Here is a 27,977-nt window from a genome sequence, read left to right on the forward strand (position 1 = left end):
GAGCCAGGGTCAATATACAGGTCAATACAGAAACATATACGGAAACAGATGTGACAGAAAGAGAAAGGAATGTGGAGGAGACTGATAGGGCCATGAGTGAGGTGAGGGAAAGGGCCACACTGGGGGGTGGGGGTGTCCGGGGCAGGCAGACCGTTGGGCGCATGCTCAGGCCTCAGAGTCCTCACCTGCACCAGGCCCTTCTAACTATTTTATTTTGTATGTAACTTTGTGTTACTTTTAAAAACAATAATCTGTCTACTCCTGGATGGTTTAAGTTTCTGGCCTCACAAAACCTGAGCGCCTCTTTCAGTAAGACAGGGCGATTGAATTTAATGCGGATTGAATTTAATGCGCATGCTTCCTTGTGGTCTGCAGGGCCCGGTGGTGCGCCTGAGGATGTTGCCTCTGAAGCGTCTGCTAGAATGAATTCGGGAAGCTCAAGTTAAACAAAAAGAGATAAATGTCTTACAAGCCCGAGGGCACAGTGTTTGTCCAACAGGGAAATTTCATAATTCTCTGCTTCACTCTTTTTTTTTAAAGGTAAAAATTGAATTTAAAAGCTTGTAGAATTATTTTTCTTTCTTTTAAATCTTTTACTTTTCATTCTGAGAAGCTTCAAATATATTTGGCCAGTAAAATATGATGAGCACAACTATTAAGCATCTTGTAAGTATGAGTAATAAATATAAGTAAAGCCACCCATGTTAAAATATGTACAAGAAAATTGCTTCTCGGGTCTTTTGGCTAAGATCAAGTGTAAAACACATACAAGAAAGGGCTTAAGCGTCTTTTAATTTTTTGAGTAGTCCAATAAAAGAGGAAACAAGATTTGGATGACATTTAATCTTTTAACATGATCATTATCCTTTGAAAGCATGAGGATTTTTAAAAAGTTACTTTATTTTATTATATTTTTTAATTAAATTTTTTTATTGGTACATTGTAGGTATACAAAACAATTATATTTCTCACTGGGAATTGTACCTTTACATAATGCATCTTGGTTCTTATTTTTTCCCCATTCCTGGCCCTCCCTTCACGCCCTCCACCCTTCCCTATTTACAAAGACTTTATTTCCATTTTTTCCATTTCTCATCATTCTTCCTTTCCCTTCTTTCCTTTCCCCCACCCCTCCCACTACCCCTACCCCTTTGGACCTTTTCTTCCTATTTTGCATTATCGATTGTTCATTCTAATCATTGGTACATTTTAGGTATACAATATAATGACATTCATCATTGGAAATTTGCACCTTTACATAATCTTTCTTGGTTCTTATTTTTCACCCTTGCCCAGCCCTCCCTTCAACCCCTCCATTCCTCCCTATTTACAAAGATTTTGTTCCTATTTCTCCATTTTCTCATGTTAATCCCATTCTCTTCTATCCTTTCCCCTAGCCCTCCCACTTCCTTCCCCTTTGCCCTTTTTCTTCCTATTTCACATTACCTATTATACATTTAGTCCTTATTTACACTTTCAGTTTCTCACACCAGAGAAACTATTCAGTATTTATACATGTGTGTCCTATTTATTTCACTTAAGAATATCACCTCAAAGTGCATCCACTTAGCTATAAATGTCTCTAATTTCTCATTTCTGATGGCTGAGTAGTACTCCATTTTATTAAAAAACCACATTTTCTTTATCCAGTCTCCAGTTGATGGGCATTTGGGCTGTTTCCAAGTTTTAGCTATTACAAACTGTGCTGCTATGAACACGGGCACACATATATCACTGTGGTATGATTCTTTTAATTCTTTGGGGAAGATCCCCAGCAGTGGAATAGTGGGGTCAAATGGGACTTCCAGTCCTAGTTCTTTGAGGTATCTCCATACTGATTTCCACAATGCTTGCACCAGTCTACACTCCCAGCAGCGGTGGAGCAGGGTTCCTCTTTCCCCACAGCCCTGCCAGCATTTGTTATTGGTTGATTTCATGATAGCAGCCATTCTTTCTGGAGTGAAGTGGAATCTCAGCATTGTTTTCATTTGCATCTCTTGAATGATCAGTGATGTTGAACATTTTTTCATGTATTTATTTGCTATTTCTACTTCTTTGAGAAATGTCTGTTCATTTCAGATGCCCATTTTTGGATTGGGTCTTTAAATTTGGGAGGTCTGATCTTTTGAAGTTCTTTATAGATTCGAGATAGTAGACCTTTGTCTGAGGAAGAGCAGGTGAAGGTTTTTTCCCACATTGTGGGTTGTCTCTTCACACTGCTGGTGGTTTCTCTTGCTGTGCAGAAGCCTTTTAATAAGAAGAGATCCCACTTGTTGATTGTTTGTGCTAGTTCACAGGCAACTGAGGTTTTGTTCATAAAATCTTTTCCTACACCGATATCTTCAAGGGTTCTACCTAACCTCTGTTCCAACTGGTTTAGAGTTTCTATTTTAATATTTAGATCTTTAATCCATTTTGATTTTAGTTTAGTGCATGGTGAGAGATATGGGTCTAGTTTTAATCTTTGGCAAGTTGAAGCCCAATTTTTCCAGCACTATTTATTAAAGAGGCTATCTTTCCTCCAGTGAGGGTGTTTCGGTCCATTATTGAAGATGAGATGACTGAGTGTGTCCGGCGTTGTTTCTGCATTTTCTAATCTGTTCCATTGGTCCTCAAGTCTGTTTCTTTGCCAGTACCATGCTGTTTTTATCACAGTAGCTTTGTAGTATAGGTGCAGGTTGGGGATTGTGATACCCCCTGCCATGTCTCTGTTACCTAGAATTGCTTTTGCTATTCTGGGACTCTTCTTGCTCCAAATGAATTTTTGGATTGTTTTCTCAAGGTTCGTGAAGTATGCTCCTGGGATCTCAATTGGAATTGCATTAAATCTATATAGCAGTTTTGGAAGTATGGCCATTTTCACTATATTAATCCTTCCTACCCAGGAGCAGGGGATGTCTGTCCATTTTCTGATATCATCTTCAATCTCTCTTTTCAGAGTGCCATAGTTTTCAGAGAAGAGGTCTTTGATTTCTTTCATTAGGTTGATTCCTAGGTATTTCAGTTTTTTGGCTGCTATTGTGAAAGGAATTATTTTCCCTATTTCTCTCTCAGTGAGTCTGTCATCGGTGTAGAGGAAAGCTATTGATTTTTGTGTGTTGACCTTGTAACCAGCTACTTGACTGAATTTGGTTATTAAGTCTAGAAGACTTTTGGTGGAGTTCTTGGGGTCTTCTATATAGAGTATCATGTCATCTGCAAATAATGACAATTTGACTTCTTCATTTCCTATCTTTATTCCTTTTATTTCTTTCTCTTGTCTAATTGCCATGGCTAATGTTTCCAGAACTATATTGAACAAGGGTGGTGATAGTGGACATCCTTGTCTTGTTCCTGATTTTAGTGTGAGAGATTTCAGTTTTTGACCATTTAGTATGATATTGGCTATTGGTTTTTCATAGATGGCTTCTATCAGTTTGAGGTAGAGACCATCTATTCCAATTGTTTGTAGGGTTTTTATCATAAATGCATGTTGGATTTTTGTCAAGTGCTTTTTCTGCATCTATGGAGAGAATCATACAGTTTTTGTCCTTGGCTCTATGGACATAGTGTATTACATTGATTGATTTTCGTATATTGAACCATCCCTGCATCCCTGGGATGAATCCCACTTGATCAGGGTGTATGATCTTCTTGATGATCTTTTGCATTCTGTTTGCCAGTATCTTATTAAGGATTTTTGCATCTATGTTCATTAGTGAGATTGGCCTATAGTTCTCTTTTTCAGTTGGGTCTTTCTCTGCTTTGGGGATCAAGGTGATGCTTGCTTCCAGGAATGAATTTGGGAGTATTGCTTCCCTTTCAATTTCATGGAAGAGTTTAAACAGTAGTGGCAGCAGTTCCTCTCTAAATGTCTTGTAGAATTCAGCAGTGAAGCCATCAGGGCCCAGGCTTTTCTTAGTTGATAAGTTTTTAATTACATTTTCAATTTCATTGGTTGATATTGGGTTGTTCAGAATTTTTAGGTCTTCTTCATTCAAATTTGGTAATTCATATGTATCTAGGAATCTGTCCATTTCTTCTGTGTTGTCCATCTTATTGGCGTATAGGTTCTGGAAGTAGGTATTGAAGATCCTCTGGATTTCTGCTGGGTCTGTTGTAATTTAACCCTTTTCATTCCTAATTGCTTGGATTTGGGCCTTTTCCTTCCTTTTTCTGACAAGGTTGGCTAAAGTTTTGTCAATTTTGTTGGTTCTTTGGAAGAACCAACTCTTGGCTTCATTGATTTTTTGTATCATTCTCTTAGTCTCCATTGCATTGATTCTCCTCTGATCTTTATAATTTCCTCCCTTGTATGAGCTTTGGGGTTGTCCTGCTCTTCTTTTTCTAGAAGCTTGAGGTTCAGCATCAGGTTGTTTAATTGGGCTCCTTCTGTTTTCCTAATATGAGTATTCACTGCTATGAATTTCTCTTGTAAGACTGCTTTCATTGTTTCCCATAGATTCCGATTTGTTGTATTGTCATTGTCATTTAATTGAAGGAACTGTCTGATTTCTTCTTTAATTTCCTCTGTGACCCATTGGTTATTCAGAAGTGTGTTGTTCAATTTCCATGTGCTTATGAAATTTTTTGAGTTTCTTTTGCTATGGATCTCCAATTTCATTGCACTATGGTCTGATAATATACAGGGGATAACTTCAATTCCTTTGCACTTACTTAAACATGTTCTATGTGTGAGTATGTGGTCTATTTTGGAGAATGACCCATGTGCAGCTGAGAAGAATGTGTATTCTGATTTTGTGGGGTGGAAGACTCTGTAAACATCTGTTAAGTTCATTTGTTCAAGAGTTCGATTGAGTTCTAGTATTTCATTACTTATTTTTAGTCTAGTTGATCTATCTATTTGTGACAGTGGGGTGTTGAGGTCCCCCACTACAATTGTATTAGTGCATATATGACTTTTCATGTCCGTTAGTATTTGTTTTATATAGTTGGGTGCACTAGTGTTTGGTGCATAGATATTTATGATTGTCATCTCTTCCTCTTGGATTGTTCCCTTTACAAGGATGTAGTGTCCTTCTTCGTTTCTCTTAATCAGTGTTGGTTTGAAATCTACTTGATCTGCAAAGAGGATAGCTACTCCTGCTTTTTTTCGGGTTCCTGTCACATGGAGTATTGTTTTCCACTCTTTAACTTTCAGTCTATTAGTTTCCTTTTGAATTAAGTGTGTTTCTTGTATGCAGCATATTGTTGGATTTTGCTTCTTGACCCATTCTGCCAGTCTCTTTCTTTCGATTGGTGAATTGAGACCATTACCATTGATGGTTATAAATGAAACGTACTGACTTGTCATTGCCATGACTTTTTCTTTTTGTTGGGTTCTCCCCCTTTACATTTAATTTCTTGTCATGCCAGATGGGTTCATTCTGCTTTGCTTCCTGGGGTTGTGATTCTCAATGTCTGTTCCTAGGATATTGTGTAAAATTCTTTGGAGTGCTGGTTTGGTATTCACAAAGTTCCTAAGGTGTTCTTTGTCATGAAAGTATCTTATTTCTCCATCAATTCTGAAAGATAGTTTTGCAGGGTCCATCAATCTGGGTTGGAGGCTGTTTTCTTTTAGGGCTTGGAATATGTCACTCCAAGCTCTTCTTGCCTTGATGGTTTGTGTTGGGAAGTCTGCTGTGATTCTGATGGGCTTTCCTTTGTATGTGATTTGTTTCTTTTCTCTGACTGCTTGGAGAACTTTGTTCTTCTGTTGTGTTTCTGGAATCTTAACAATTATATGCCTATGTGTAGATTTTTTTTGATCAAGGCTATTTGGAGTCCTATATGCCTCACTTATCTGTATATCAAGGTCTTTTCCCCTGCTTGGGAAGTTTTCTGCCATTATTTCTGTGAAGAGATTTCTTATGTCATATCCACTCTCTCCTCTTTCTTCATTGAGCCTAATCAGTCTTATGTTATTCTTCTTTGCATCATCTAGCAGCTGCTGGATTGATTTCTCATGTTCCCTTATAATTTTGAAGCAATTTTTCTTTTCCTGGTCACTAATTGCAATCTTATCTTCTATATCTGAAATTCTGTCCTCACATTGGCTCATTCTGCTGTGTAGACTTTCAATGGCATTTTTCATGTCCTGGAAATCTATTTGCATCTGTTTTATGGATTCCATTTGTTTCTTATGTTAGGATTCCATCATGTTCCTCAGCTCCTCTCTAGATTTATTAATCATATCTTGCACTAGGGGCACAATTTCTCCTGTTATCTGAGAAATTATTTCTGATTTCCTTTTTTTCAGATCCCCTTTGGTTGCCAGTTCAGTGTGTCCAGGTGGTTGAATATCAGAGTGTTCCATCTCATTTCCCTTTGGAGTTGCTGTAGGTGATCTGGAAGTCTGGTTTTGAGACTTATTTATGTGTTTTCTCATTTTGACTGGGGCGGCGGGCTGTTAGCGCCTACACAGATTAACTCCTCTGAGCTGGGTGAAGTGGGACAGGGGCCAGGAGCAGCGGTAGGGATGGTGACCCAAAAGCCCTTTCCTGTGGGCTGGGAGCAGCCGGAGGGATGGTGGCTGGGAAACCCCTTCCTCTGGACCAGGAGCAGTGGGACAGAAGGTGGTCCAAAAGCCCTTTCCTCTAGGCTGGGAGCAGCGGGAGGGATGGTGACCAGGAAGCCCCTTCCTCTGGAGCAGGAGCAGTGGGACGGTGGCTCTGAAGCCCCTACCTCTGGGCCAGGAGCAGTGGGACTCAGTACCTTGGTCTGGTGGTCTGGTGTCCTCTGCATCTTTGTAGTGTGGAACCAGGTGGCTGCCTATCTGCAGCGGGGTGATTTGGTGTCTTCCACGTGACTTGGGACCTCGGAGGGCATGCACAGACCTGCCTGTCTGCAGCAGGCTGATTCGGCATGTTTCGTGCGACTCAAAAAAGTTATTTTATATATTTCTTAAATAATGCATTAATTTTAGAAAATACAGAAACTACGTTTAAAAGAAGTAGGAAAGAGCAATAAGTGTAATCTTATAACTCAGGAGATAATCACTACTAGTATTTCGGTTTTGCCTTGAGATTCCTTTTATGTTTTCTAAACACCTAAAGTATATTCACATGGTGGTATTGGTACAATAGCAATTTCCAAATGGGCAGAATCTAATGAGAAACTGTGGATTTTTAAGCATCTGTACTTCTTGTACCTACTGTCCATCTCCAGCATCTCAGAGAAGTACAAAATCCTGGCAATCCCCATGGACAAGATGAAGCTTCTGTTTATGAAGACCTACTGGGTGTTAGGTACATTGCCAGCTGCTTGATGTGGTTCATCTTAGGTATTCCTCACAATGACTGCATTTTATTGATGATGAAACATATCTCTTACCTGTTAAGATCACAAATGATCTGTAGTCTACTGAAGAAGAAAGATAATCCGTACAGGAAGTTAAAGGTTCCTTTTGTAATCTTATCTTTTGTTTTGTTTTGTTTTGTTTTGGGACTGGGGATTGAACTCGGGTCCTTGTGCTTGTGAGGCAGGCAGCAGAACCACTGAGCTAAATCTCCAGCCCTTATCTTTTGTTTTTAAAGCCATGTTTTACATGTTTTTCTCAAGTAAAAATCAAGGAGAGGGCAGGAGCCTGCCATATAGAATGAGTTTATGGAGAAAGCTGTTGAGGATGTAACATAGAAAGATAGTTCTTTACAAGTCAAGAAGAAAAAAATAAGGTACATGTCTTGAAATTGTGTCACTTTGACCTTTGTTAGTAATCAGTTCAAACTGGCTAAAAAACAAAAACGAAAAACTGGCTAATAAGTTTGTTATTCATAAGTTTTTTGTTTTTTGGGGGTTTTTAAAAATATATATATTTATTGGTACATTTTAGGTATAAAATACATTTACATTTATCATTGGGTGTTTGTACCAGAACATGATGCATCTTAGTTTTTATTTTTTCTTCCATTACCTGTGCACCCTTCACCCCCTCCACCCTTCCCTATTTACACAGAGTTTGATTCCATGTTTTTTTTTCTCATAATTTTTTCTTTCCCTTCTTCCCTTTCCCCTTTCCCTTCCACCATCCCCAAACCCTTGGAGCTTTTCTTATTTCAAATTATCAATTATTCATTTTAATTATTTTCATTCTTATTTACACTTTCAATTTCTCACACTAGAGAAACTATTTGGTATTTACACATGTGTGTCCTATTTATTTCACTTAAGAGTATGGCCTCAATATGCATACATTTAGCTATAAATGTCTCTAGTTTCTCATTCTTTATGGCTGAGTAGTACTCCATTTAAAAAAAAACAACACATCTTCTTTATCCAGTTTCCAGTCAATGGGCACTTGGGCTGTTTCCAAGCTTTAGCTATTACAAACTGTGCCGCTATAAACATAGGTGCACATATATTGCTGTGGTATGATTCTTTTAATTCTTTGGGAAGATTCCCAGTAGGGGAATAGCTGGGTCAAATGGGACCTGTAGTCCTAGTTCTTTGAGGTATCTCCATACTGATTTCCACAGTGGTTGCATCAGTTTGCATTCCCACCAACAATGGAGAAGGGTTCCTTTCTCTCCACACCCCCACCAGCATTTGTTATTGTTTGATTTCTTGATAGCAGCCATTCTTTGTGGGGTGAGGTGAAATCTCAGTGTTGTTTTCATCTGCATCTCTCGAATGATCAGTGATGTTGAACATTTTTTCATATATTTATTTGCTGTTTTTACTTCTTTGTCTGAGAAATGTCTGTTCATTTCAGATGCCCATTTTTGAATTGGGTCTTTGAATTTGGGAGGTCTGATTTTTTTCAGTTCTTTATATATTCTTGATAGTAGACCTTTCTCTGAGCTACAGCTGCTAAATATTTCTTCCCATATTGTAGGTTGTCTCTTAGCTCTGTTGGTAGTTTCTCTTGCAGTGCAGGAGCTTTTTAATATGATGAGATCCCAGTTGTTGATTCTTTGTGCTAGCTCCCGTGCTACTGAAGATTTGTTCATAAAGTCTTTTCCTATGCCAATGTCGTCAAGAGTTCTACCTAACTTATCTTCCAGCAAGTTTAATGTTTCTGACTTAATATTTAGATCTTTAATCCACTTCAATCTTAGTTTAGTGTGCAGTGATAGGTATGGGTCTAGTTTTAATCTCTGACAGGTTGAAATCCAGTTTTTCCAACACCATTTATTAAATAGGCTATCTTTCCTCCAATGAGGGTGGTTGGTTCCTTTGTCAAAGATGAGGTGACTGAGTATGTCTGCAGTTGTTTTTGCATCTTCTACTCTATTCCACTGATCTTCGGGTCTGTTTCTTTGCCAGTACCATGCTGTTTTTATCACAGTAGTTTTGTAGTATAGTTTCAAGTTGGGGATTGTGATGTCCCCAGCCATGTCTCTGTTGCTTTTGCTATTCTAGGTTTCTTCTGTTTCCAAATGAATTTTTGGATTGTTTTCTCTAGTTCTGTGAAGTATATTGTTGGACTTTCAATTGGCATTGCATTGAATCTATATAGTAGTTTTGGAAGTATGGCCATTTTCACTATATTGGTTCTTCCTACCCAGGAACAAGAGATATCTTTCCATTTTCTTATATCCTCTTCAATCTCCTTCTTCAGAGTGCTGTAGTTTTCAGTGTAGAGGTCTTTTGCTTCCTTTGTTAGGTTGATTCCTAGATATTTCATTTTTTTAGATGCTATTTTAAAAGGAATTATTTCCTGAATTTCTCTCTTAATGGGTCTGCTATTTGCATATAAGAAGGCTATTGTTTTTTGAGTGTTGACCTTGTATCCAGCTACTCTATTGAATCTGTCAATTAGGTCCAGAAGACTTTTGACTGAGTTTTTTGGTCTTCTATGTAAAGTATCATATCATCAGCAAATAATGACAGTTTCACTTCTTCCTTTCCTATCTTTATTCCTTTTATTTCTTTCTCTTGTCTAATTGCTATGGCTAATGTTTCCAGAACAATATTGAACAGGGGTGGTGATAGTGGGCATCCTTGTCTTGTTCCTGATTTTAGTGTGATATTCATAAGTTTTAAAGTTTGTGATGGTGAGGAAGATGCTGAAGGCATGAACTTCTGAGGACACTTTGAATGTGATTGCTGGTGACATCAGATTTGGGTAGGGCCTGGCACCAGGTAGTTGCTTCCTTCTCACTTCTTCATCCCTCCCTCCCTTTTAGTCATCAATTCTGTCACTCATTATCTTGGATATGTATAGAAGGCTCATGAATTCTGACACTGTTTTTTGAATGGAATCTTTAGGTCTGGAATCCCTTGAGATGTAGATAAAACTTGACCTCAAATCTATTTTATACCCTGGGGACCTTTTAAATTCCTCTTCATGACTTCAAAGTCTTACTTCCTTGGATTCTGAACTCCTTCTTCTTTTTTTTTTTTTGAGGTACTGGGGATTGAGCTCAGGACCTTGCGCTCACTAGGCAGACTCGGTGCCACTGAGCCACATCCCCGACCCCTGACCTCCTTCTTAAGTTCATTTGCCTTCTTGACTCCGATCTTCATCATTCCCAACACAGAGTTCCATTTAATTTTCTCTTTTCTCAGGAAATCCAATTACTCTCATTTTGGATGCATACTGACTCTGCTGAATACTAGAAGTTATCATGGAAGAGACTTAACTCACTCCTACGTGCTTGTTCCTGTCTCAAAGGCCACAGTCTTCTGCCCCATGGGAAAAGTAGTTTTCTTCCCCAGAAACCAGTCTGCTTTGTCCAAGTTCCCTACAATTCTGATAAAGTTTCTCTCTCTTGTTACATTAAGCCCTATAAGGTAGTTTGAAATATTTTCCTATAAAGCGATGAATAAAAGGAGCATGGGGCCTTGGGAGTGTCAACCTTAGGAAAGGTGATGTTCTTGATATACTTTGGTCAGTTAGTTTCTTTTGTTCTGTAGCCATGGATTATACTCCTGATCCCCTGGAGACACCTTGCAGCTGTGTTCCATTCATCTCAAAGGGGAAAAAAAGTGAACACAGAATTAAATCTCGGTGATTTGAGCACAACCCCTAAAAAGCTTGGTCCAGGCGTGTTCTGTGGTTAGAAAGTGGTCAATAGCCAACTCTTCTAGCAGGAAGAATAAATTTTCATGTTGAGAATGACAGAATGCACCCACACCCTGTGCACAACTGCAAACCACCTGCTAGTAAACCCGATTTATCCTCTCGGATATCTTCCACTCTAGGGAGGTACAGGAATACCGGTAAAATTTAACTAGATGTAAATTAAAAGACTAGGGTGGAGTTGACAGTCCAGAAAAAGCTCATTAATGAATAGTGAGCTCTCCACTCCAGCTAAGGTGGCAACTGTCTCTACATCAGTGCTCTGTGAGTGGAGGATATTCTCAGTTTTTCCCACTGTCTCTAACAGTGATGTTTATCACACTGTGCGCAAACATCTAATTTTAAATCAGATGTACCAGTTATTTTATATGATAACAAAAAAAGACAACATAATAACTCAGACAGTGATCAAAAAATCCTGTTTAGGGCTGGGGATTTAGCTCAGTGGTTCCGCCACCTGCCTCACAAGTGCAAGGTCCTGAGTTTGATTCCCCAGTACCCCCCCCCCCATCCTGTTTATTTTCATTAGAAAAATGCAGATGGCAAATTCCTGCTCAAAGCACAGTGTTTTTAATCTAGACAATAGTGTGAAATAGCAACACCTGCCATGGTTTTTATTTAGTGTGGTTTGGCACCAGCTCCTCTTTACTGTGATCAAGCCTTTTAATTAAACTGACTACTGTAATTCCTATGAAAATTAGTGTTTACGTTATTTTCCTGCTACAAAAGCATTTCTCTCAAACTTATTTTTTTTTAATCCCAGGAGCACAAATTGGAATTTTTTTTCTGCTTGAAATGTAATTAAAAACTCATTTGATTACAATATTTCTGGCTCTGTTTTACTTATTAAATTCCTGTAATCAGTTTTCTTTTATGAAGCTGCTGGGAAATGATCTCAAAAGCAACACATTTTTCTCTTCCTTGGCAGGTTCCCGAGCATTTACTAAATTACATTCATAGCACCTGCCCATGATTCGAATTACTCCACCAATTTATTTCTTAAACTATTTAAGTTTATTTGGCTTAGCCCCAAACAGCTTTCTTTCCTTTATCCTTGTTCTTTGTTCGCTCTTTTGTTTCTTTTTGTTGAATGAAATAATGAGGAGGGCGGCAGATCTTTCTCAGAATTCCTTCCTTCTCTGTGTGTCCTATTCTGAAACAGAGTTGCCACACCAGAACATCATTTTCTTCTGGTCACGTCCTGGTTCCAGGCAAAGGTAACAAAAAAACCTGTCTTGAGGAGTTATTCTTAGACTATATATTTGTTACATAAATGCAGTTAGCTGACAGAATATGGAACTCTTACAAAGCAAAGGACTATCCATAAACCTGAAGCCTAGGGTTCATGGTGATTTCATGCAGTGCCATCCGCAAGAGAACTGCTTCTAGTACGTACAAAGACTGGACATTGCTAATAGCTTGTCATCAGCGACTGACACCTGACAGGTTCTGAGAATGCTACTGATGGCTACTTTGACTTGCTCCTCACTTGATACAAGAGAAAGAGGGAACTGTACCCATCTGATCAGTCTCCACATGCATACAGAGGGACTGTAATGGTTAGTACTAGACACTGCTCTGTGAGCCACAGGATGCGCAACTCTCCTCTGTGGCTTCCCTGTGGAGTGACCATTCAGCCCCTAGCTGGACATGTCCAGAGGCACTTACAGTACTACTTCTAGGGGACACTCTTTTTCACCCTTTATTCAGATCTGCGAATATTGCTCCTATGCTGAGCTGAAATCCACATCTGTATCTTCTATCTAATGGTTCTAATGGTTCTAATTCCTGGGATGATCTCCCTTCAAACCAGAAACTTCTCAAGCAGCGCAGGATGATGATGCATGTACTGTGCCAGGTGTAGGTTAGGGAGGATGCAGAAGCAAAGACACAACTTGAGATGTATGGCTTCTCTCATGGGGCAACCTTATTGCTATCACTAGAGCTCCAAACGCTCTCCTGGCCCTTCTTGGCCCATCACAGACAGGATCTGGGACACTTGCCCCACTAAGGGACACAACCTTGGGCATCTAGTCATCTAGATGGCCGAGGGACCCCACTTCCTGGTTCTATTTACACTCCATTGTTGAATTCTTTCATGTGTGGCACATATAGTTTATTCCATATTTCATTTATGTTATGACTAACACATTTACGTAGCTCAATGGATACAAAAGGTACAATGTAAAATCTCCCTTCTTCACTTGCCTAAACCACTAGGTTTTCTCCACAAAAGGCAAGAGATGTTATCCAGTTTTTCTATATCCTTCAAGAACCTTTCCATCCTATGTAAGTAAAAAATGAGATTTTTCTCATTTTTATAGATATCTAGTATTTCAGTGCTGTCATAATTTGTTTAAACAGTTCTTTTAAAAAATATAGAAACTAAGGGTTGTATATAGTTGGCCACTCCAAATAATGCTGTAATGGATGTCCTTGTAGAGAGCCATTTTGTGGATACCAGGTTTATTAAAAGATTAAATTCTAGGGCCGGGGATTTAGCTCAGTGGTTTTGCCGCCTGCTACATAAGCGCAAAGACCCAAGTTTGATCCCCAGGACAAGAAAAAAAAAAGATTAAATTCTAGAATCAGTGTTGCTGATCCAAAGAGCATATGTATTTGCATTTTGATAGATATTACTAAATCAACACATACAAACCCTATGTAAAATATAGAACAGAAAAAAAAAGATATAGAACAGCATCTTTACATTAGTCATTCTTAGAAGAGAAAGACAACAGAGAACCCATACCAACTGTTTAGATTAAGGCCTGTAATGATACTGTAAGGGTGGGTAAAGCTAAGAAGGATACACGAATCTGGCATCTGGCCCTCTCCCCTGTATGCAGTCCAGATGCTAATGTGTACTCTGAGCCTTGCCCAAGCATCGCAATCATGTTGTTCCAGGAGGTTTTTAAAAAATTTTATTATTGTTATCTTCCTCCTCTGAAAGAAACTCCCCAAATAGTGAGTGAATCTATTTAAATTTCTTAATTGTCTTTAACCATTTCCAAATGTTTTCAGTGTGTTCAGACAATTCCTGTTGCTAGCAAATGTTTATTAAATGCTCACTTTGTGTTAAACTCTACTAAGTACTTTACAGACACTGTCATTTCATTTTCTGAAGAACCTTATGAGGTAGGTACCATTATTGTCCTCTTTTTGTTGTTTTATGATTGAAGAGACCAAGGCCTAGATAGTTTAAAGGACTCATGGTCATTCAGTTGGTAAGGAGAAGAACTGCCAAGTTGCTGTAGTTTCTCAGCTGCAGTTCTGTTGATATTTTTGGCCAGATAATTCTTTGTTATGGGCCTGTCTTATGTACTGTATGATACTATAGAAGCCAGTAGCAGCCCCGAACCCTAACTCCCTGCCACGTTATGGTAGCCCAAAATATCCGAAATATTAAATATATTGCAAATGTCACCTGAGGAGCAGGATCATTCCAGCTAAGAATCATTGCTTTATGGACTCTAAGAATTACCAGCCTCTGAAGGTCTTAAATTACTGGCGCTTTCCTCAATTAAAGGGAGGACCAAAAGTAACCAGCTCTATAGTGTGAACCCTAATAGTATTTCTGCTAGTAGAGGAAAAAAATTTCTTCCTTGGGCCAAATAGTTCTCATTCCCCTGGTCCAGTGCTCACTTCAGCAGCACATATACCATTCCCCTGGTCCTTATTTTCTTTTTTTTGAGGACCTTTTGGAAAAAGAAGAGTACCTTCTGTATATTGAGCATTCACTGTGTAGGACTAGGGCCAGGGGTTTGAAGTCACTACCTACTAAAATCTTCATAGTGGTTTCATGCAGTAGGTTTATCACTCCCCCGCTTCATAGATATAAAACCAAGGTTCACAAGGTTAAGTGCTCTAGCAATGGTCATATAGAGAGAGAGAGAGCCAAGAATTTTACGTAAGTCTCTGATTCTCCAAGTATGGTGGGGAAACTCTTCTTCCTAGAGAACTAGTCATTCTTCAACACCTAGCTCATATTCTACCTTCTGTAAAGTCTCTGATTTTCCAGGGTAGAACCTGGACTCTTTTTTTTTTTTTTTTTTTGAGACAAGGTCTCACTATGTAGTCTTGGCTGGCCTTGAACTTGCTATGTAGAACTTTTTGACTCAGCCTCCCAAGTGCTGGGATTACACTGTGTGCCACCACATTAGCTTCTGGCCTCCTTTTTATGTATGCCTGAAATATATTTTCTGTCTCTCCATTCACACTGTTAATATCTAAAATGTTTTTGTATTTTTTACTACTTTAAAGATATTTTAGGAACTTTAAAAATACATGTCTTTTAGAGATTTTTCTCTTATCATTGGACTTAATCCTGATGTGGCTTGATGAACTTTCCTTTATGTATCTGTTGCCTGGGGTTCATTGAGAATCTTGCTTTTCTATGTATATAATTTTCATCAAATTTTTAAAAATTTCTACTACTTTCTTCAACTGTTTCTAATGCCTACCTTTTACCACTGTTGCTCCATTTATACATATATTAAGCCATTTGATATTGTCCTGCATCTGTGTCTGACTATTTCTTTTCAGTTTTTCCTGTATCTGGTTGGTTCCTATGACTATGTTACTCAGGTCTTTTCAGCAGTGCTTCTTCTGTTGGGAATCCCATCTATTGTATTATTCATTTTAAAAATTAGACTTTTTATTTCTACAAGGTTGATTTGGTTTTTTGTTATCTTTCATGACTCTGCTACAAAGTCCTGCTGCAAAAACAAACCTACAATAACCCCCTTGGGAAATGAATATGGTATTCTTACTAACATTATTCCTGAGACTTTGTTTTTATCAGTTCAGCAAGCTTCTGGGAGCAAGATTCTGGCCTTGCTTTCCTTCTGCCAGCATGATCCACATCTGCCATCATCTGGCTCAGGGTGTGCTTATTAGTTGATCACATTCATTTCTTGAAACTCAACAGCAGGATATGGGACAAAAATGTCATCAAACAGCCTGGTTTGCTCTTAGAAAAAGTGAGTACTTTTAGATTCTGTTGTTAGAAGAGGGCATAGAAAATCTCACTAAATTAAAACCAAAGTTTGCTTTTGAACCTGAAAATGTCTACCTGTGCCATTAATACCTTTAAAAAACTTTGAAGAAATTATCTGAGCTGCTTATTCATTTCTTCAAAGACAAAGCAAAGATGGTTTTGTCCTCCTGCTATTGAGTTATATTTACACAGTTGCTAGCAAAGAATTAGTATTTTTTGTCTTCACTCACCTCTTATTTAAGAGAAATAATTAGAAACTAAAAGGTAGAAAGTATGATGGAAGAGAAAGAACTTAGAGTATTTCTTGAAATATTTTTTGGGATAAAATATAAATTAGACTTGGAAGTCACCTCAAATATCTGTTTGAACCATTACCCTTGTTAGGAGAATATGATCATTTTACTACCATAATTACTTCATTTCTGACTTATACTGTTACAAGCCCATTTGGGGACTGGTATTTTGAATGGGGATGTAGCTCAGTGGCTCTGCACCTAACTTACAAGCCCAAGGTCCTGAGTTCAATCCCTGGTACCAAAAAAAAAATCTTCTAGATAATATGACCAGTGGGGCTCACGCTTGCCCATACCTTAAAAAGGAAGAGCAAGGGAGCAAGTGAATGATGGAAGGCCTTGAAATTGTCTTGATTCACAAGGTTTTGACAACATCTCTGAGAAACACAGGAAATTTATATTTAAGGTATTTGACTTCAGAAAAAAGTGGCCAAATGTGGGAGCAAATCTTAACTCTTAAATTAGTGAGTTACTGGATTACTAATCCTTCTTGGTTCCAAAATTTTAGGATTACTCATGATTTAATATGACATCTCCCCAGATGGCACATGTAGTGACACAGTTGGTAAAGCCGCATTTGGCTTGTCAACCTCCTGCTCTTCCACCTGTTGTGAAGGCCAGACACACATGTGAACTGACTGCCTAGAACTGAACTCATGATCTTTCTTCAAATCTCCCTCTGCTCTCAGGTTTACTCTCTCAAGAAGCTGAGCATTCTCATCTAGCCATCTGCCCAGCATAACATCTTCTTTCCCCATATTCCATCAACTAGTAGGTCCTGTCAAGCTTAACTCCAAGGGATCTTTGTACATCAGTCTGAAGCCATTTCTACAACCCTCATTCACGGTATTATCATCTTTTTTTTTTTTTTTTGGTACCAGGGATTGAACTCGGATCCTTGCACTTGTGAGGCAGCTGCTGGAACCACTGAGCTAAATCCCTGGCCCAATGGTATTATCATCTTTCCAACTGTGGGAATTCTGCTACAGCACCCTAACCCATCCCAGCCTTCCTCTTGCTCTTGTCCAATCATCTCTCCATCCTGAAGCCACATGGGGTGAAGCCCACCGAAATCACATACCCAAGCTTGCCCTTCTCTACTCTGAGCCTTTCCATGGCTCCCATTTGATATAAATATGCTCATCAAATAAGTCCAGATCCCTCACCATGACCTATACGACTATCAGAAAAGGAGAACTGTTGTAGTGAGACAGAATGAAAATCAGAAATAACACAAAGCAATACGAAAACAAAATTATAAAACCTGATGGAAAACTTTGATTATGGTAGGAAAACAGAACTCTGAAATGCCAAAATGACCCCCTCCTTTTTCCTAGACAATGTGAAATAAACATCTTTCTATTCACTTTAACATTTTTCTGACTGTAAAAAGAGAAAGCTAAACTGCACATGTTTAGGGTAGGGGAGTAGCTGAAGTGTTAGTCACTACATGTGAGAGCAGATGGAGCTGGCTCAGGGTCCAGATGGAAGGCAGCACAGACTCCTAAACCTCATTTCTTCCTTTCTCAGCTCAATGGCTTTTGAAACCAAGGTTGTGTAAAAATTAATTTGCATCAAATTGGTTAAGATAATGTATCAACTACTGTAAGAAGCTTCCAGCAGTTGTCAAAATTTATTTCAAAAAACCCCAATGAACAAAAATGATGAACACAGAAGCAAGCTAAGACTTCTTTTATATTTATTTTTGTTTGTTTGTTTTTAAAATTTATTTTATTTTTATTTTTATTTTTTGGTACCAGAGATTGAACTCGGGTCCTTGTGTTTGTGTAGCAGGAGGCGAAACCACTGAACTAAATCCCCAGCCCTAAGACTTGTTTTTTAAAAAATTTGATTTTATAGGTATATTTTAGGTGTACAATATAATGACATTCATCATTGGAAATTTGCACCTTTACATAATCTCTCTTGTTTCTTATTTTTTTCCCCATTCCCCTGCCCTCCCTTCAACCCCTCTATCCCTCCCTATTTACAAAGACTTTGTTTCCATTTTTTCATTTTCTCATATTAATTCCATTCCCTTCTTTCCTTTCCTCTACCCCTCCCACTTCCCTTTCCCCTTTGCCCCTTTTCTTCCTATTTCACATTATCTATTATACCTTTTAGTCCTTATTTACACTTTCAGTTTCTCACACTAGAGAAACTATTTGGTATTTACACATGTGTGTCCTATTTATTTCACTTCAGGGCCGGGGATTTAGCTCAGTGGTTCCGGCACCTGCCTTGCAAGCACAAGGTCCTGAGTTTGATTCTCGGTACCAAAAAAAGAGTATTGCCTCAGTGGGCATCCATTTAGTGATAAATGTTTCTAATTTCTCCTTTTTGATGGCTGAGTAGTACTCCATTTTATTAAAAAACCACATTTTCTTGATCCAGTCTCTAATTGATGGGCATTTGGGCTGTTTCCAAGTTTTAGCTATTACAAACTGTGCTGCTATGAACATGGGCGCACATATATCACTGTGGTATGATTCTTTTAATTCTTTGGGGAAGATCCCCAGCAGGGGAATAGCTGGGTCAAATGGGACTTCCAGTCCTAATCCTTTGAGGTATCTCCATTCTGATTTCCACAGTGGTTGCACCAGTCTGCACTCCCACCAGCAGTGGAGCAGGGTTCCTCTTTCCTCACAGCCCCACCAGCATTTGTTAATGGTTGATTTCATGATAGCAGCCATTCTTCCTGGGGTGGAGTGGAATCTCAGTGTTTTCATTTGCATCTCTCGAATGACCAGTGAGGTTAAACATTTTTTCATATGTTTATTTGCTCTTTCTACTTCTTTGTGTGAGAAATGTCTGTTCATTTCAGATGCCTGTTTTTGGACTGGGTCTTTAAATTTTGGAGGTCTGATTTTTTTTAAGTTCTTTATAGATTCTAGATAGTAGACCTTTGTCTGAGGGACAGCTGGTGAAAACTCTTTTTTTTTGGTACTGGGGATTGAACTCGGGTCCTTGTGCTTGAGCAGCAGGTGGCAAAACCACTGAGCTAAATCCCCGGCCCCAGTGAAAATTCTTTCCCACATTGCGGGTTGTCTCTTCACACTGTTGGTGGTTTCTCTTGCCGTGCAGAACTTTTTAGTAAGAAGAGATCCCACTTGTTGATTGTTTGTGCTAGTTCAAGGGCAACTGAGGTTATGTTCATAAAATCTTTTCCTACACCGATGTCTTCAAGAGTTCTTCCTAAACTCTCTTCTAGCCGGTTTAGTGTTTCTGTTTTAATATTTAGATCTTTAATCCATTTAGATTATAGTTTAGTGCATGGTGAGAGATATAGGTCTAGTTTTAGTCTTTGGCAAGTTGAAACTCAATTTTTCCAGCACCATTTATTAAAGAGACTATCTTTCCTTCAGTGACGGTGTTGGCTCCTTTGTTGAAGATGAGGTGGCTGAGTGTGTCTGGAGTTGTTTCTGCATCTTCTAAACTTTTTTAAATAAATGTTTCATACATTCACATTAATGATAGTGGCCTTACCACATTGTTTTTTGCATATTTGTGGAAGTTGGAAAATTAGTAATAAATATTTCCATAGGGTGTACATAAAACTTAGGCACTGTGCTATATCTATACTTCATATATTTTATCTAATTAAATCCTCAAACAACCAGAGGAGGGAGATCTTTCCTCATCAGCCCATTTTAGAGATGAGAAAATTTTGACTCAGAAAGGCAATATAATTTTCCTGGGGCCACAGAGCTTTAGTTTGGACCCAGGACTTCTGACTCCAGGGCTCATGTTGGTAATGTTACCATATTTATAATGTTGGCATGTGGGTTTGCACAAGACAGCCCTACTAGTATTGTTATTATATATATTTTTTTATGTCCGTAAAACACAAAATCTTTGTTTCTTAGGCAAATTACTTAAGAGGCAGAGAAAAACTACATTTTTCAAATCAACAGTTGAAGAGAACTTGGTCATTTTGACAGACAGAAAATCAGCTTCTAGCTTTACACCAATACATTTTAGATTTAGTGTGAAAGGAAATAAGGAACGCCATGCCTATAGTGAGATCGCTATTATATAAAAAAAAATGTATCTGGAATAAAAGGAAAAAGCAAAACATGAATAATATTTATCACTATTGGGAATAAATGTTATTTGTCCACACATTGCTAATGTACTCAAGGTTTCTACAATTAAAAAAACCTCTTTCTACCAAATATTAATTGACATTAGTTTAAGGTTGGTATATTTACAATGTAACCAGTGTTGTCAGGATGCTGTAGCAGAGGTATTTATGAGCTCCATTCCCACAATATGAAGAACTGCTCACCCCAGGGCATGACAATGCAAGCCCAAGAAATGCAGAATCATTTACTGGAGTATTCCAGGAGAAAGCTTTTGCTTTTTCTCCAGTGCCAGCACTCTTACCTGTGAAGCAGCCCCAAATAGATTGCCAGCAATGGGCACTTCACAAAGGTGCAGAAATTCTGTCTAAAGGAGCCCTGATGAACAAACACAGGCATCACCACACGGCATGCAGTCACAGGAACACGGGTCGCATCTGAGTCCCTCCTCACTCACTCATCAGCAACTCTGATGCCAGACGCTGGGCTTATGCTCTGCCTATTACAAGGACCACCGCATTTATATTGTTATTAATAAATGATTTTCCAGGCAAGCACTGTTTCTTTATCCTAAGGAATATCTGATTGTCCAGTAAATGTTTTCCTTAAGAGATCCAAGTGCTGCTATAGCCCCCTGTGTTATTGACTTAGTCTGCAAGATATCAAAATTGGTCAGAAAGAAAATATTGGTCACTTCGAGTGAACAAGGTTCAAACTTGTCCAAAGGTAAAGCTGAATGTTGGGAACAAAGCAAAGGGTAGAATAATAAGAAAAAGCCCAGAGACAAGGCCTTTAAATACCTGGCAGACACATTGGGCTTACAGGAGCTGTGGATCTGAACATTTTATTATTTATTGAGTTCTTCCCAAGATAGAATACAAAAAAGTTGAAAGAGCTCTTATCTTATAATTTCTGCTCTATTTAGGGCATAGTCATTTATTCTGCCATGACTCTGATATTTCTAACAGAGCTTGTTAGATCTTCCAGTCCTCCAGTGCCCAGATGGTCATTATGTATTCTTTCACTTCTAATCCCTCACACATTGTGGGCTCTCCTGCATCTGATCCTATAAGCCCACTAGTAAATACACACACACACACACATATATATATATATTTCCTCTAGGGAATCCTAAATCCTAATTAATATTCTCTCAGGCACTGAGATTTTGGTACTGAAAGTGGTTCTAGAGAATCAGGATTGTAAGGATTTGTAAGGATGAATTTCTCTAATTCGTTTAGGAGGTCCTGGAATTGGCTGTCTAATTTGATGAGACATAAAGTTGCCATGATCTCTTCTTCTGATAATGTAGCGAGTATTGATAGTCCACGGTATGAACTGTGCAAAGTAATATACAATATAGACCCATTTGATTATCCTGACTCACCACTTGTGAGAAGCAGGAATTTAGTGACTGTACATACAATACTTTTGTACATTTTTGGAAGAGTAAGGAATACAGTGATGCTGGATGGTTTTTTGTAGCATCTCTGGACAAACTGTCAAAGGAAAATAATGAGCTCCAGACATGGGCAAACAAATTAAAGGCTTCTAAGTGTGTCATGAGGAGAACCTTCTTTCCTTCAAATATAGGGCTTAAGTTGCTGAAAACCAAATAAAAATCCTTGTAATGTGGGTGGCTGAATTACAGTGCACATTTAAGGACTGGCCTTATAGGGTATCTGCAGTTAAAGTGAGGTCACTGATGGGAAAAGAATGGGATTCTGTAAATTGGGATGGAGATGTTTGCAAGGAACCCAGTGAGGCTTTGAACTCCTAAATTCCAATGAGATTATTTTACCAAAAGAAGAGATTTCCCCACCATCAGTGGCAGAGGCATCCCTACTCCACTCTTGATACCAAAATCATTATTAGTTTTGGTTCTCTAGAGGAACATAATTTAAAAAAAAAAAAAAAATATATATATATATAATTATGCAAGGGGTTTAATTAGGTAACCTTACAGAAACAGAGGTGGGAGAGCCCACAATCACTGTCTGTGGGATAAGAGGGGAAGAATCCGCAATGGCTATCTGTGCAGCGGAAAGCTAGAGGATCCAGTAGCTGCTCAGTCCAAGAAGATGATGGAAGCCTCAGAGCAAGAGGGATCAAGGATGCAGCACCAGTCTAAGGTTGAAGGCCTGGAAGCCCATAGGAGAGTCTGTACTGGAAGGCTGAAGAAACTGGAGACTGATGCCCAATGGTAATGGTGAAGACTGGAGATTTTCCAAAATGGGAACACTTCTTTCTTTCTTTCCCTTTTTATTCTATTCCATCTAAGCTATAAGCCTATTGGTTGGTGCCACCCACATCCAGGGTAGCTCATGTTTCCACAGTTTGCTGGCCTGTTAATCATCCACAGACACACTCGAAACTGTGGCACTACTCAATCTATTCAAGCTGACGTATGGTTTGCAGTCACAGTTAGTTACCTGCCCAATATGAATTTTAGCCTCTCTTGAGCTTAGGAGTGGCCAGGGAGATATAAGTAGAATTCAGACAGTAGAAATTCAGGGAAAACTCAGCTATACCCTCAGTCCTTAAAAAATTGTTTTTTAGGGCTGGGGATTTAGCTCAGTGGTTTCGCCGCCTGCTGTGCAAGCACAAGGACCCGAGTTCGATCACTGGCACCAAAAAAAAAAAAAATTTTTTTAGAAAAAAAATTTTGAGACAGGGTCTCACTAAGTTATTAAGTTCCCCGGGCTGGGGTCAAATTTCTGATTCATCTGCCTCAGCTTCCCAGAATAGTAGGTTCTGTTAACAGAGGAAGGGACAATGTATATATAGCCAAATACAAAGGGACGATATTTTCCTTTTCTTTTTCTTTTTTTTTTTTTGGTACTGGGGATTGAACTCGGGACTTTATGCTTTCGAGGCAGGCGGCAGAACCACTGAGCTAAATCCCTGGCAATTTTCCTTTTCTTTTAAAGGTTACACATTCTTATCCTGTCATGTTATGGGGACTCAGCAAACACTGGTACGGGATGCCCACTTCCTCTGGTGGTGCAGTCATCAGGACTGTGAGTTGTGCCTTGCAGGGAAGGTGTACTCAAAGAGCCAGTGAGGGGCCGGGGATTTAGCTCAGTGGTTCTGCCGCCTGCTCTGCAAGCTCAAGGACCTGAGTTCGATCCCTGGTACCAAAAAAAAAAAAAAAAAAAAAGAAGCCAAACTTAGGGCCAGGGATTTAGCTGAGTGGTTCTGGTGCCTGCCCTGCAAGCACAAGGTCCTCATTTCAATCCCCAGTACCAAAAACAAACAAAACAAAACAACTTCCAATCACCCTGAATTTTCTCTGTGGACCAAATGAACTCAGAAAGGAAAAACAGCAAACAGTTATTTTCTCCTTAGTGAGATTTAAAGTTACACCATGTTTATCATTTTTTTTCAACTGGGAAAACTTTTTCCAACTGGAAAACCTTTTTCTATATGTGTTTTCTCTGTGGAACTAATGCAATTCAATGATGATAAGTTGGCTGTGTGAGGTTTTTGTAAACACCAAAACATACTGTCAGATTTTTTATATTTTGTTAGTGATACTGGAGACCTTAGAATCTAAATATTGTGAGACAGTTATCCAAATAGCAGTAAAGATGATAAAGCCACTGAGCTAATGCTTAGTATGAAAGCAAGCAAGCTCATTAGAATCCAATGCAAGAGTGATTCAGATCTGCAATTGGAATCTTAAGGGCATAGTCTACTGAAGCTATAACTGAAGATGATGTTTGTAGCATCAATGTCTAATATCCTGAAAGCTAATTACAGTACTGGTAATAATTTAGAAAGGCATCATTTTCCTTCTAAGGTTTGAAGAGATTAGTAGTGCATGTAAAAGTGAAAATGCAACAATGCTCTTTTCTTTACCTTTCTGTTTCCTTCCTGACCTCACAGGTTCCTTGCTCTGCTTATTTTATTTATATGCTCAAGGGATTCCTTTGTAGAAAACGATATTTACAAATGACATTAACATTCTGAATTAATGAAGCAAGAATGTTAGTCTCCTTGGATTAATAGCATTGTTATTTCCATAATATAGGGCAAGAGTCTTAAACTCAAATGTCTACTGGGCCAGGCCAGTAAAATTAATGAATGAAGTAGGCTGCATAATACAGTCAGGAGTGGTGGGGATTATGGCAAACTACAAATTTTGCTATTTTATTTATTTATTTATTTATTTATTTATTTATTTATTTATTTATTTTTGGTACCGGGGATCGAACTCGGATCCTTGCGCTTGCACAGCAGGTGGTGAAACCACTGAGCTAAATCCCCAGCCCTACATTTTGCAATTTTAAAGCCCATGCTCAATCAAATGAAACATGTCTGTGGGTCTATTCTGTGGGCCACCTGTTTGCATGCTGTGCTACACAGTAAAACACATCTTGCTGAGATAACTAACCACATTAATGAATGTGCCCCATGTTCTAGGCGCCAGACTAGGAGCTCTCCACATGTGATCTGATTAAATCTCATGACAGTGCTGGGAATAGGTATTATTGGCCCTATTTAGACAGATCAGGCCACTTGAGATTGTGAAAAATAAGTAAAAGGGCCAAGGTTTAGCATGGTTAAATGTAAAGCAAAGCTGGAATGTCAAGCCATGGATCAAGGACCTCAGCTCAAACACTGGTAACAAAAGGTGTCTCACATCTTACTGTAGTGCCAAGGACCATGGAACAACATTTTTTGTTCTCTTGTTTCTGGTATCGATTCAGGACAAAGTCACAGAAGGGAGGGCCCCCACCAAGTAAGGAAGAAACATCACCTCCCAAACATTAGGTGGAGATAGTGAATCTTATCTATGACATCTACTCTAGCTGGCCCTGGGAAAATAAAACAAGGATTTTAAGGAGCAAATGACAGGCAGGCCTAAGACAGCTTGTGTAAATGGGAACAAGGAGAACAGTCTCTTCTGTTCTAATGAGCCCCTCTAGGATCCTGTCCTGGCTTATCCTGGTGGCTGGGTTTTCAGAGTCGACTGGAAGCTAATCAATCATGTTCATTGTGTAGGCCACTTCTGACTTGGCAGGAATGCCTGCTGACCCAGAAGCCACAGCCTTTGATGAATGGGGCTTCACATAAAAGGTAGCTGGACCATGTAAGTAAAACGTAGCCATACAGTAATAATCCTCCTGTCTGCATGCCAGAGTGTTTTCCAATAAAGTTAGGCCACATGAGATTTTATGGAAATATAAAAACATTTATTATTTTTGCAAAGTTCAATGTGTAAAAAGCATCATTTTAAAATTTTAGTTTGTTGAGCTGAAAACATTTTCACTATACACTTCTATATGCTTCTCATGCGCCTTGAGTCCTAGGGTTCCCTCTAATTTGGTGGATGCCTGTGGGGGAGAGCTGCATAAATATGTACTTGCAAATTCTACCTTTTTTGCAAATGGTGTTCTGAGTAAAGTATACAGGATCTCCAAGAGTGGATTCTATAATACTCTCTTAGCATTTGGTCTTCTATTTCTTTGGGTTATATTTGAGAGTCCCAGTAGCCAAAAGACTAATTTTATGTAATCATGAACTACTTAGTGAGCATTATGCAAATCTCATTATTATTAGGCACTTTTTGTGAGGTTAAAATTGGTTCTCATGCTTAGCACCAAGCAGTGCTCAGATTCATGGGGAAGAAGAATCGTCAGGACTGCACATCCCAGTGCTCCAAACCTACAGAGGACAAGACTCAAAGCACCCAGGAGAAATACTTTGTCTTTAGTAAAGACCTTTGGGAACAAAAATCCTCCATTACTTTGGTGATCTCTCTCCATATGGTAAAGGAATCTTTTGTTTCTTAATTCTATAACACAATAAAGAAAATGAGATTTTCAATAGAAAGAATAGGAAGAAAGGAAATATTTATATATGCCACTGGGTGAACATGTGAGGAAGATATGTCATTAGCTGGCCTTCTCTTTGTCCATAGAAAGGGGTCCATCTGTCCAATAACATTTGTTATTATGGCTCTTCTTTAATTATATTGTTAAGTCTCCAAAAAGCTAAGATAAGGGAAAAGTTTATATGTATAGGGACAATGGGACCAGTATCCTCAACAGTTGTATTACACTTCTGAAGTGCAGTTTAAGAAAAGGAACATAAGACTTTCATGAATAAAAAACTTCCTAATGGGCAACATTTTCTAACTTTTACATGATAGGAAAATTTCTTAATTTACCTTTCAATCATTGACTATTTTATATTAAATAAACTTTCTAACAAGAAGACAGACTAGATTTGTTAATGATATAAAGTTTATAAGAAAAAATACACAAGCTTAGAGAATACCAAAAAGTAATGGAGAAGGTGAAACTAGGCTTATCATATATTCATATATACTATAAAGTGATATTAATTACAATAGTATGGCTAGGCACACAAGGCCAACAGAGCATATAGAATAAAAATAGAACCAAATTTAAGGGAGTATAGTAGATGATAATAGTTACTCTCAAATCCTAAGGAAATGTCAGTCAAAAACTGATGTGGGGGGGCCCGGGGATTTAGCTCAGTGGTTCTGCTGCCTGCCTCACAAGCACAAAGAACCAAGTTCGATCCCCGGTACCAAAAAACAAACAAACAGACAAACAATAAAAACTGCTGTGGGGAAAACTGGGTAGCTTCCTAAAAATTAAAGCCAGGGTCCCACCTCACACTTTACATCAAACAAAATCAAACCACAGTAGTCAAAGATATAAGTATAAAAAAAACTCTGAAATACTAAAAGAGGCCCTGACAAAGTTAATTTTGTAATGGGAAAGTCACAAGTATGATACAAAATCCAATCATAAAAGAAGAAATTCATAAATTTGCCTATGTAAAATCAAAACAGCATAAACAAGATGAAAAGATCAATGACAAATTGGGAAAAGTATTTCCCATTTTTGCTACAGATAAAGTTCCTTTTCTTTAATACAGAGTGAGCTCCTACAAATCAGTAAGATAAGACCACTAGACCAACAGAAAATTGGGTACAAATATGAAGAGAGTTTGCAGAAAAAATGACTTCCAAGTAGATAAATCTATACTAAAAATATAGTCATACTCATTTATAATGTGGAAAATACAAATAAAAAATATGAGATAAATTTTGCCCGTATAAGATGATAAATTTGATAGCATACTGCATTGGTAAGTGCACATGGAAAATAGGTACTTCAGACGTTGCTAGTGGGAATATGAATTACTTCAAGGTCCACAGAGAGAAAGTTGGCAGTTATCTATCAAAATTTCAAATGCCCATACTCCAAATACCTAGAAATCTCACTTTGGGTATTTAGCCTGCCAATAAAATGTGGAAATGAGGTATTTACGAGGATACTTATTACACATTGTTTATAATAGCAAACTGGGCCGGGGATTTAGCTCAGTGGTTCTGCCACCTGCCTTGCAAGCCCAAGGTCCTGACTTCGATCCCCAGTAACAACAACAACAAAAAACAAACTAGTAGAAACATCAGTGTAAGGCCAGGGATTTAGCTTGGTGGTTCCACTGCCTGCCTCACAAGCGCAAGGACCCGAGTTCAATCCCTGATACCAAAAAAAAACAAAAAAAAACAAAAAAAGAAGGGGAAACATCAGTGTCCATAAATATTTAAATAATTA

General features: G+C 38.5%; 1 protein-coding gene across 2 annotated transcripts in view; it reads right to left on the reverse strand.

The window, feature by feature from the left end:
* Nucleotides 1-27,977, reverse strand: part of Pde11a (phosphodiesterase 11A) — a 514,960-nt gene that overhangs the window by 5,144 nt on the left and 481,839 nt on the right. The gene's annotated exons all lie outside the window — the stretch shown is intronic.

The sequence above is a fragment of the Heterocephalus glaber genome, unplaced genomic scaffold, assembly GCF_053883595.1.
Source record: "Heterocephalus glaber isolate CG9 unplaced genomic scaffold, H.glaber_assembly_v1.0 deba00000347, whole genome shotgun sequence".
Taxonomy (NCBI): Eukaryota; Metazoa; Chordata; class Mammalia; order Rodentia; family Bathyergidae; genus Heterocephalus; species Heterocephalus glaber.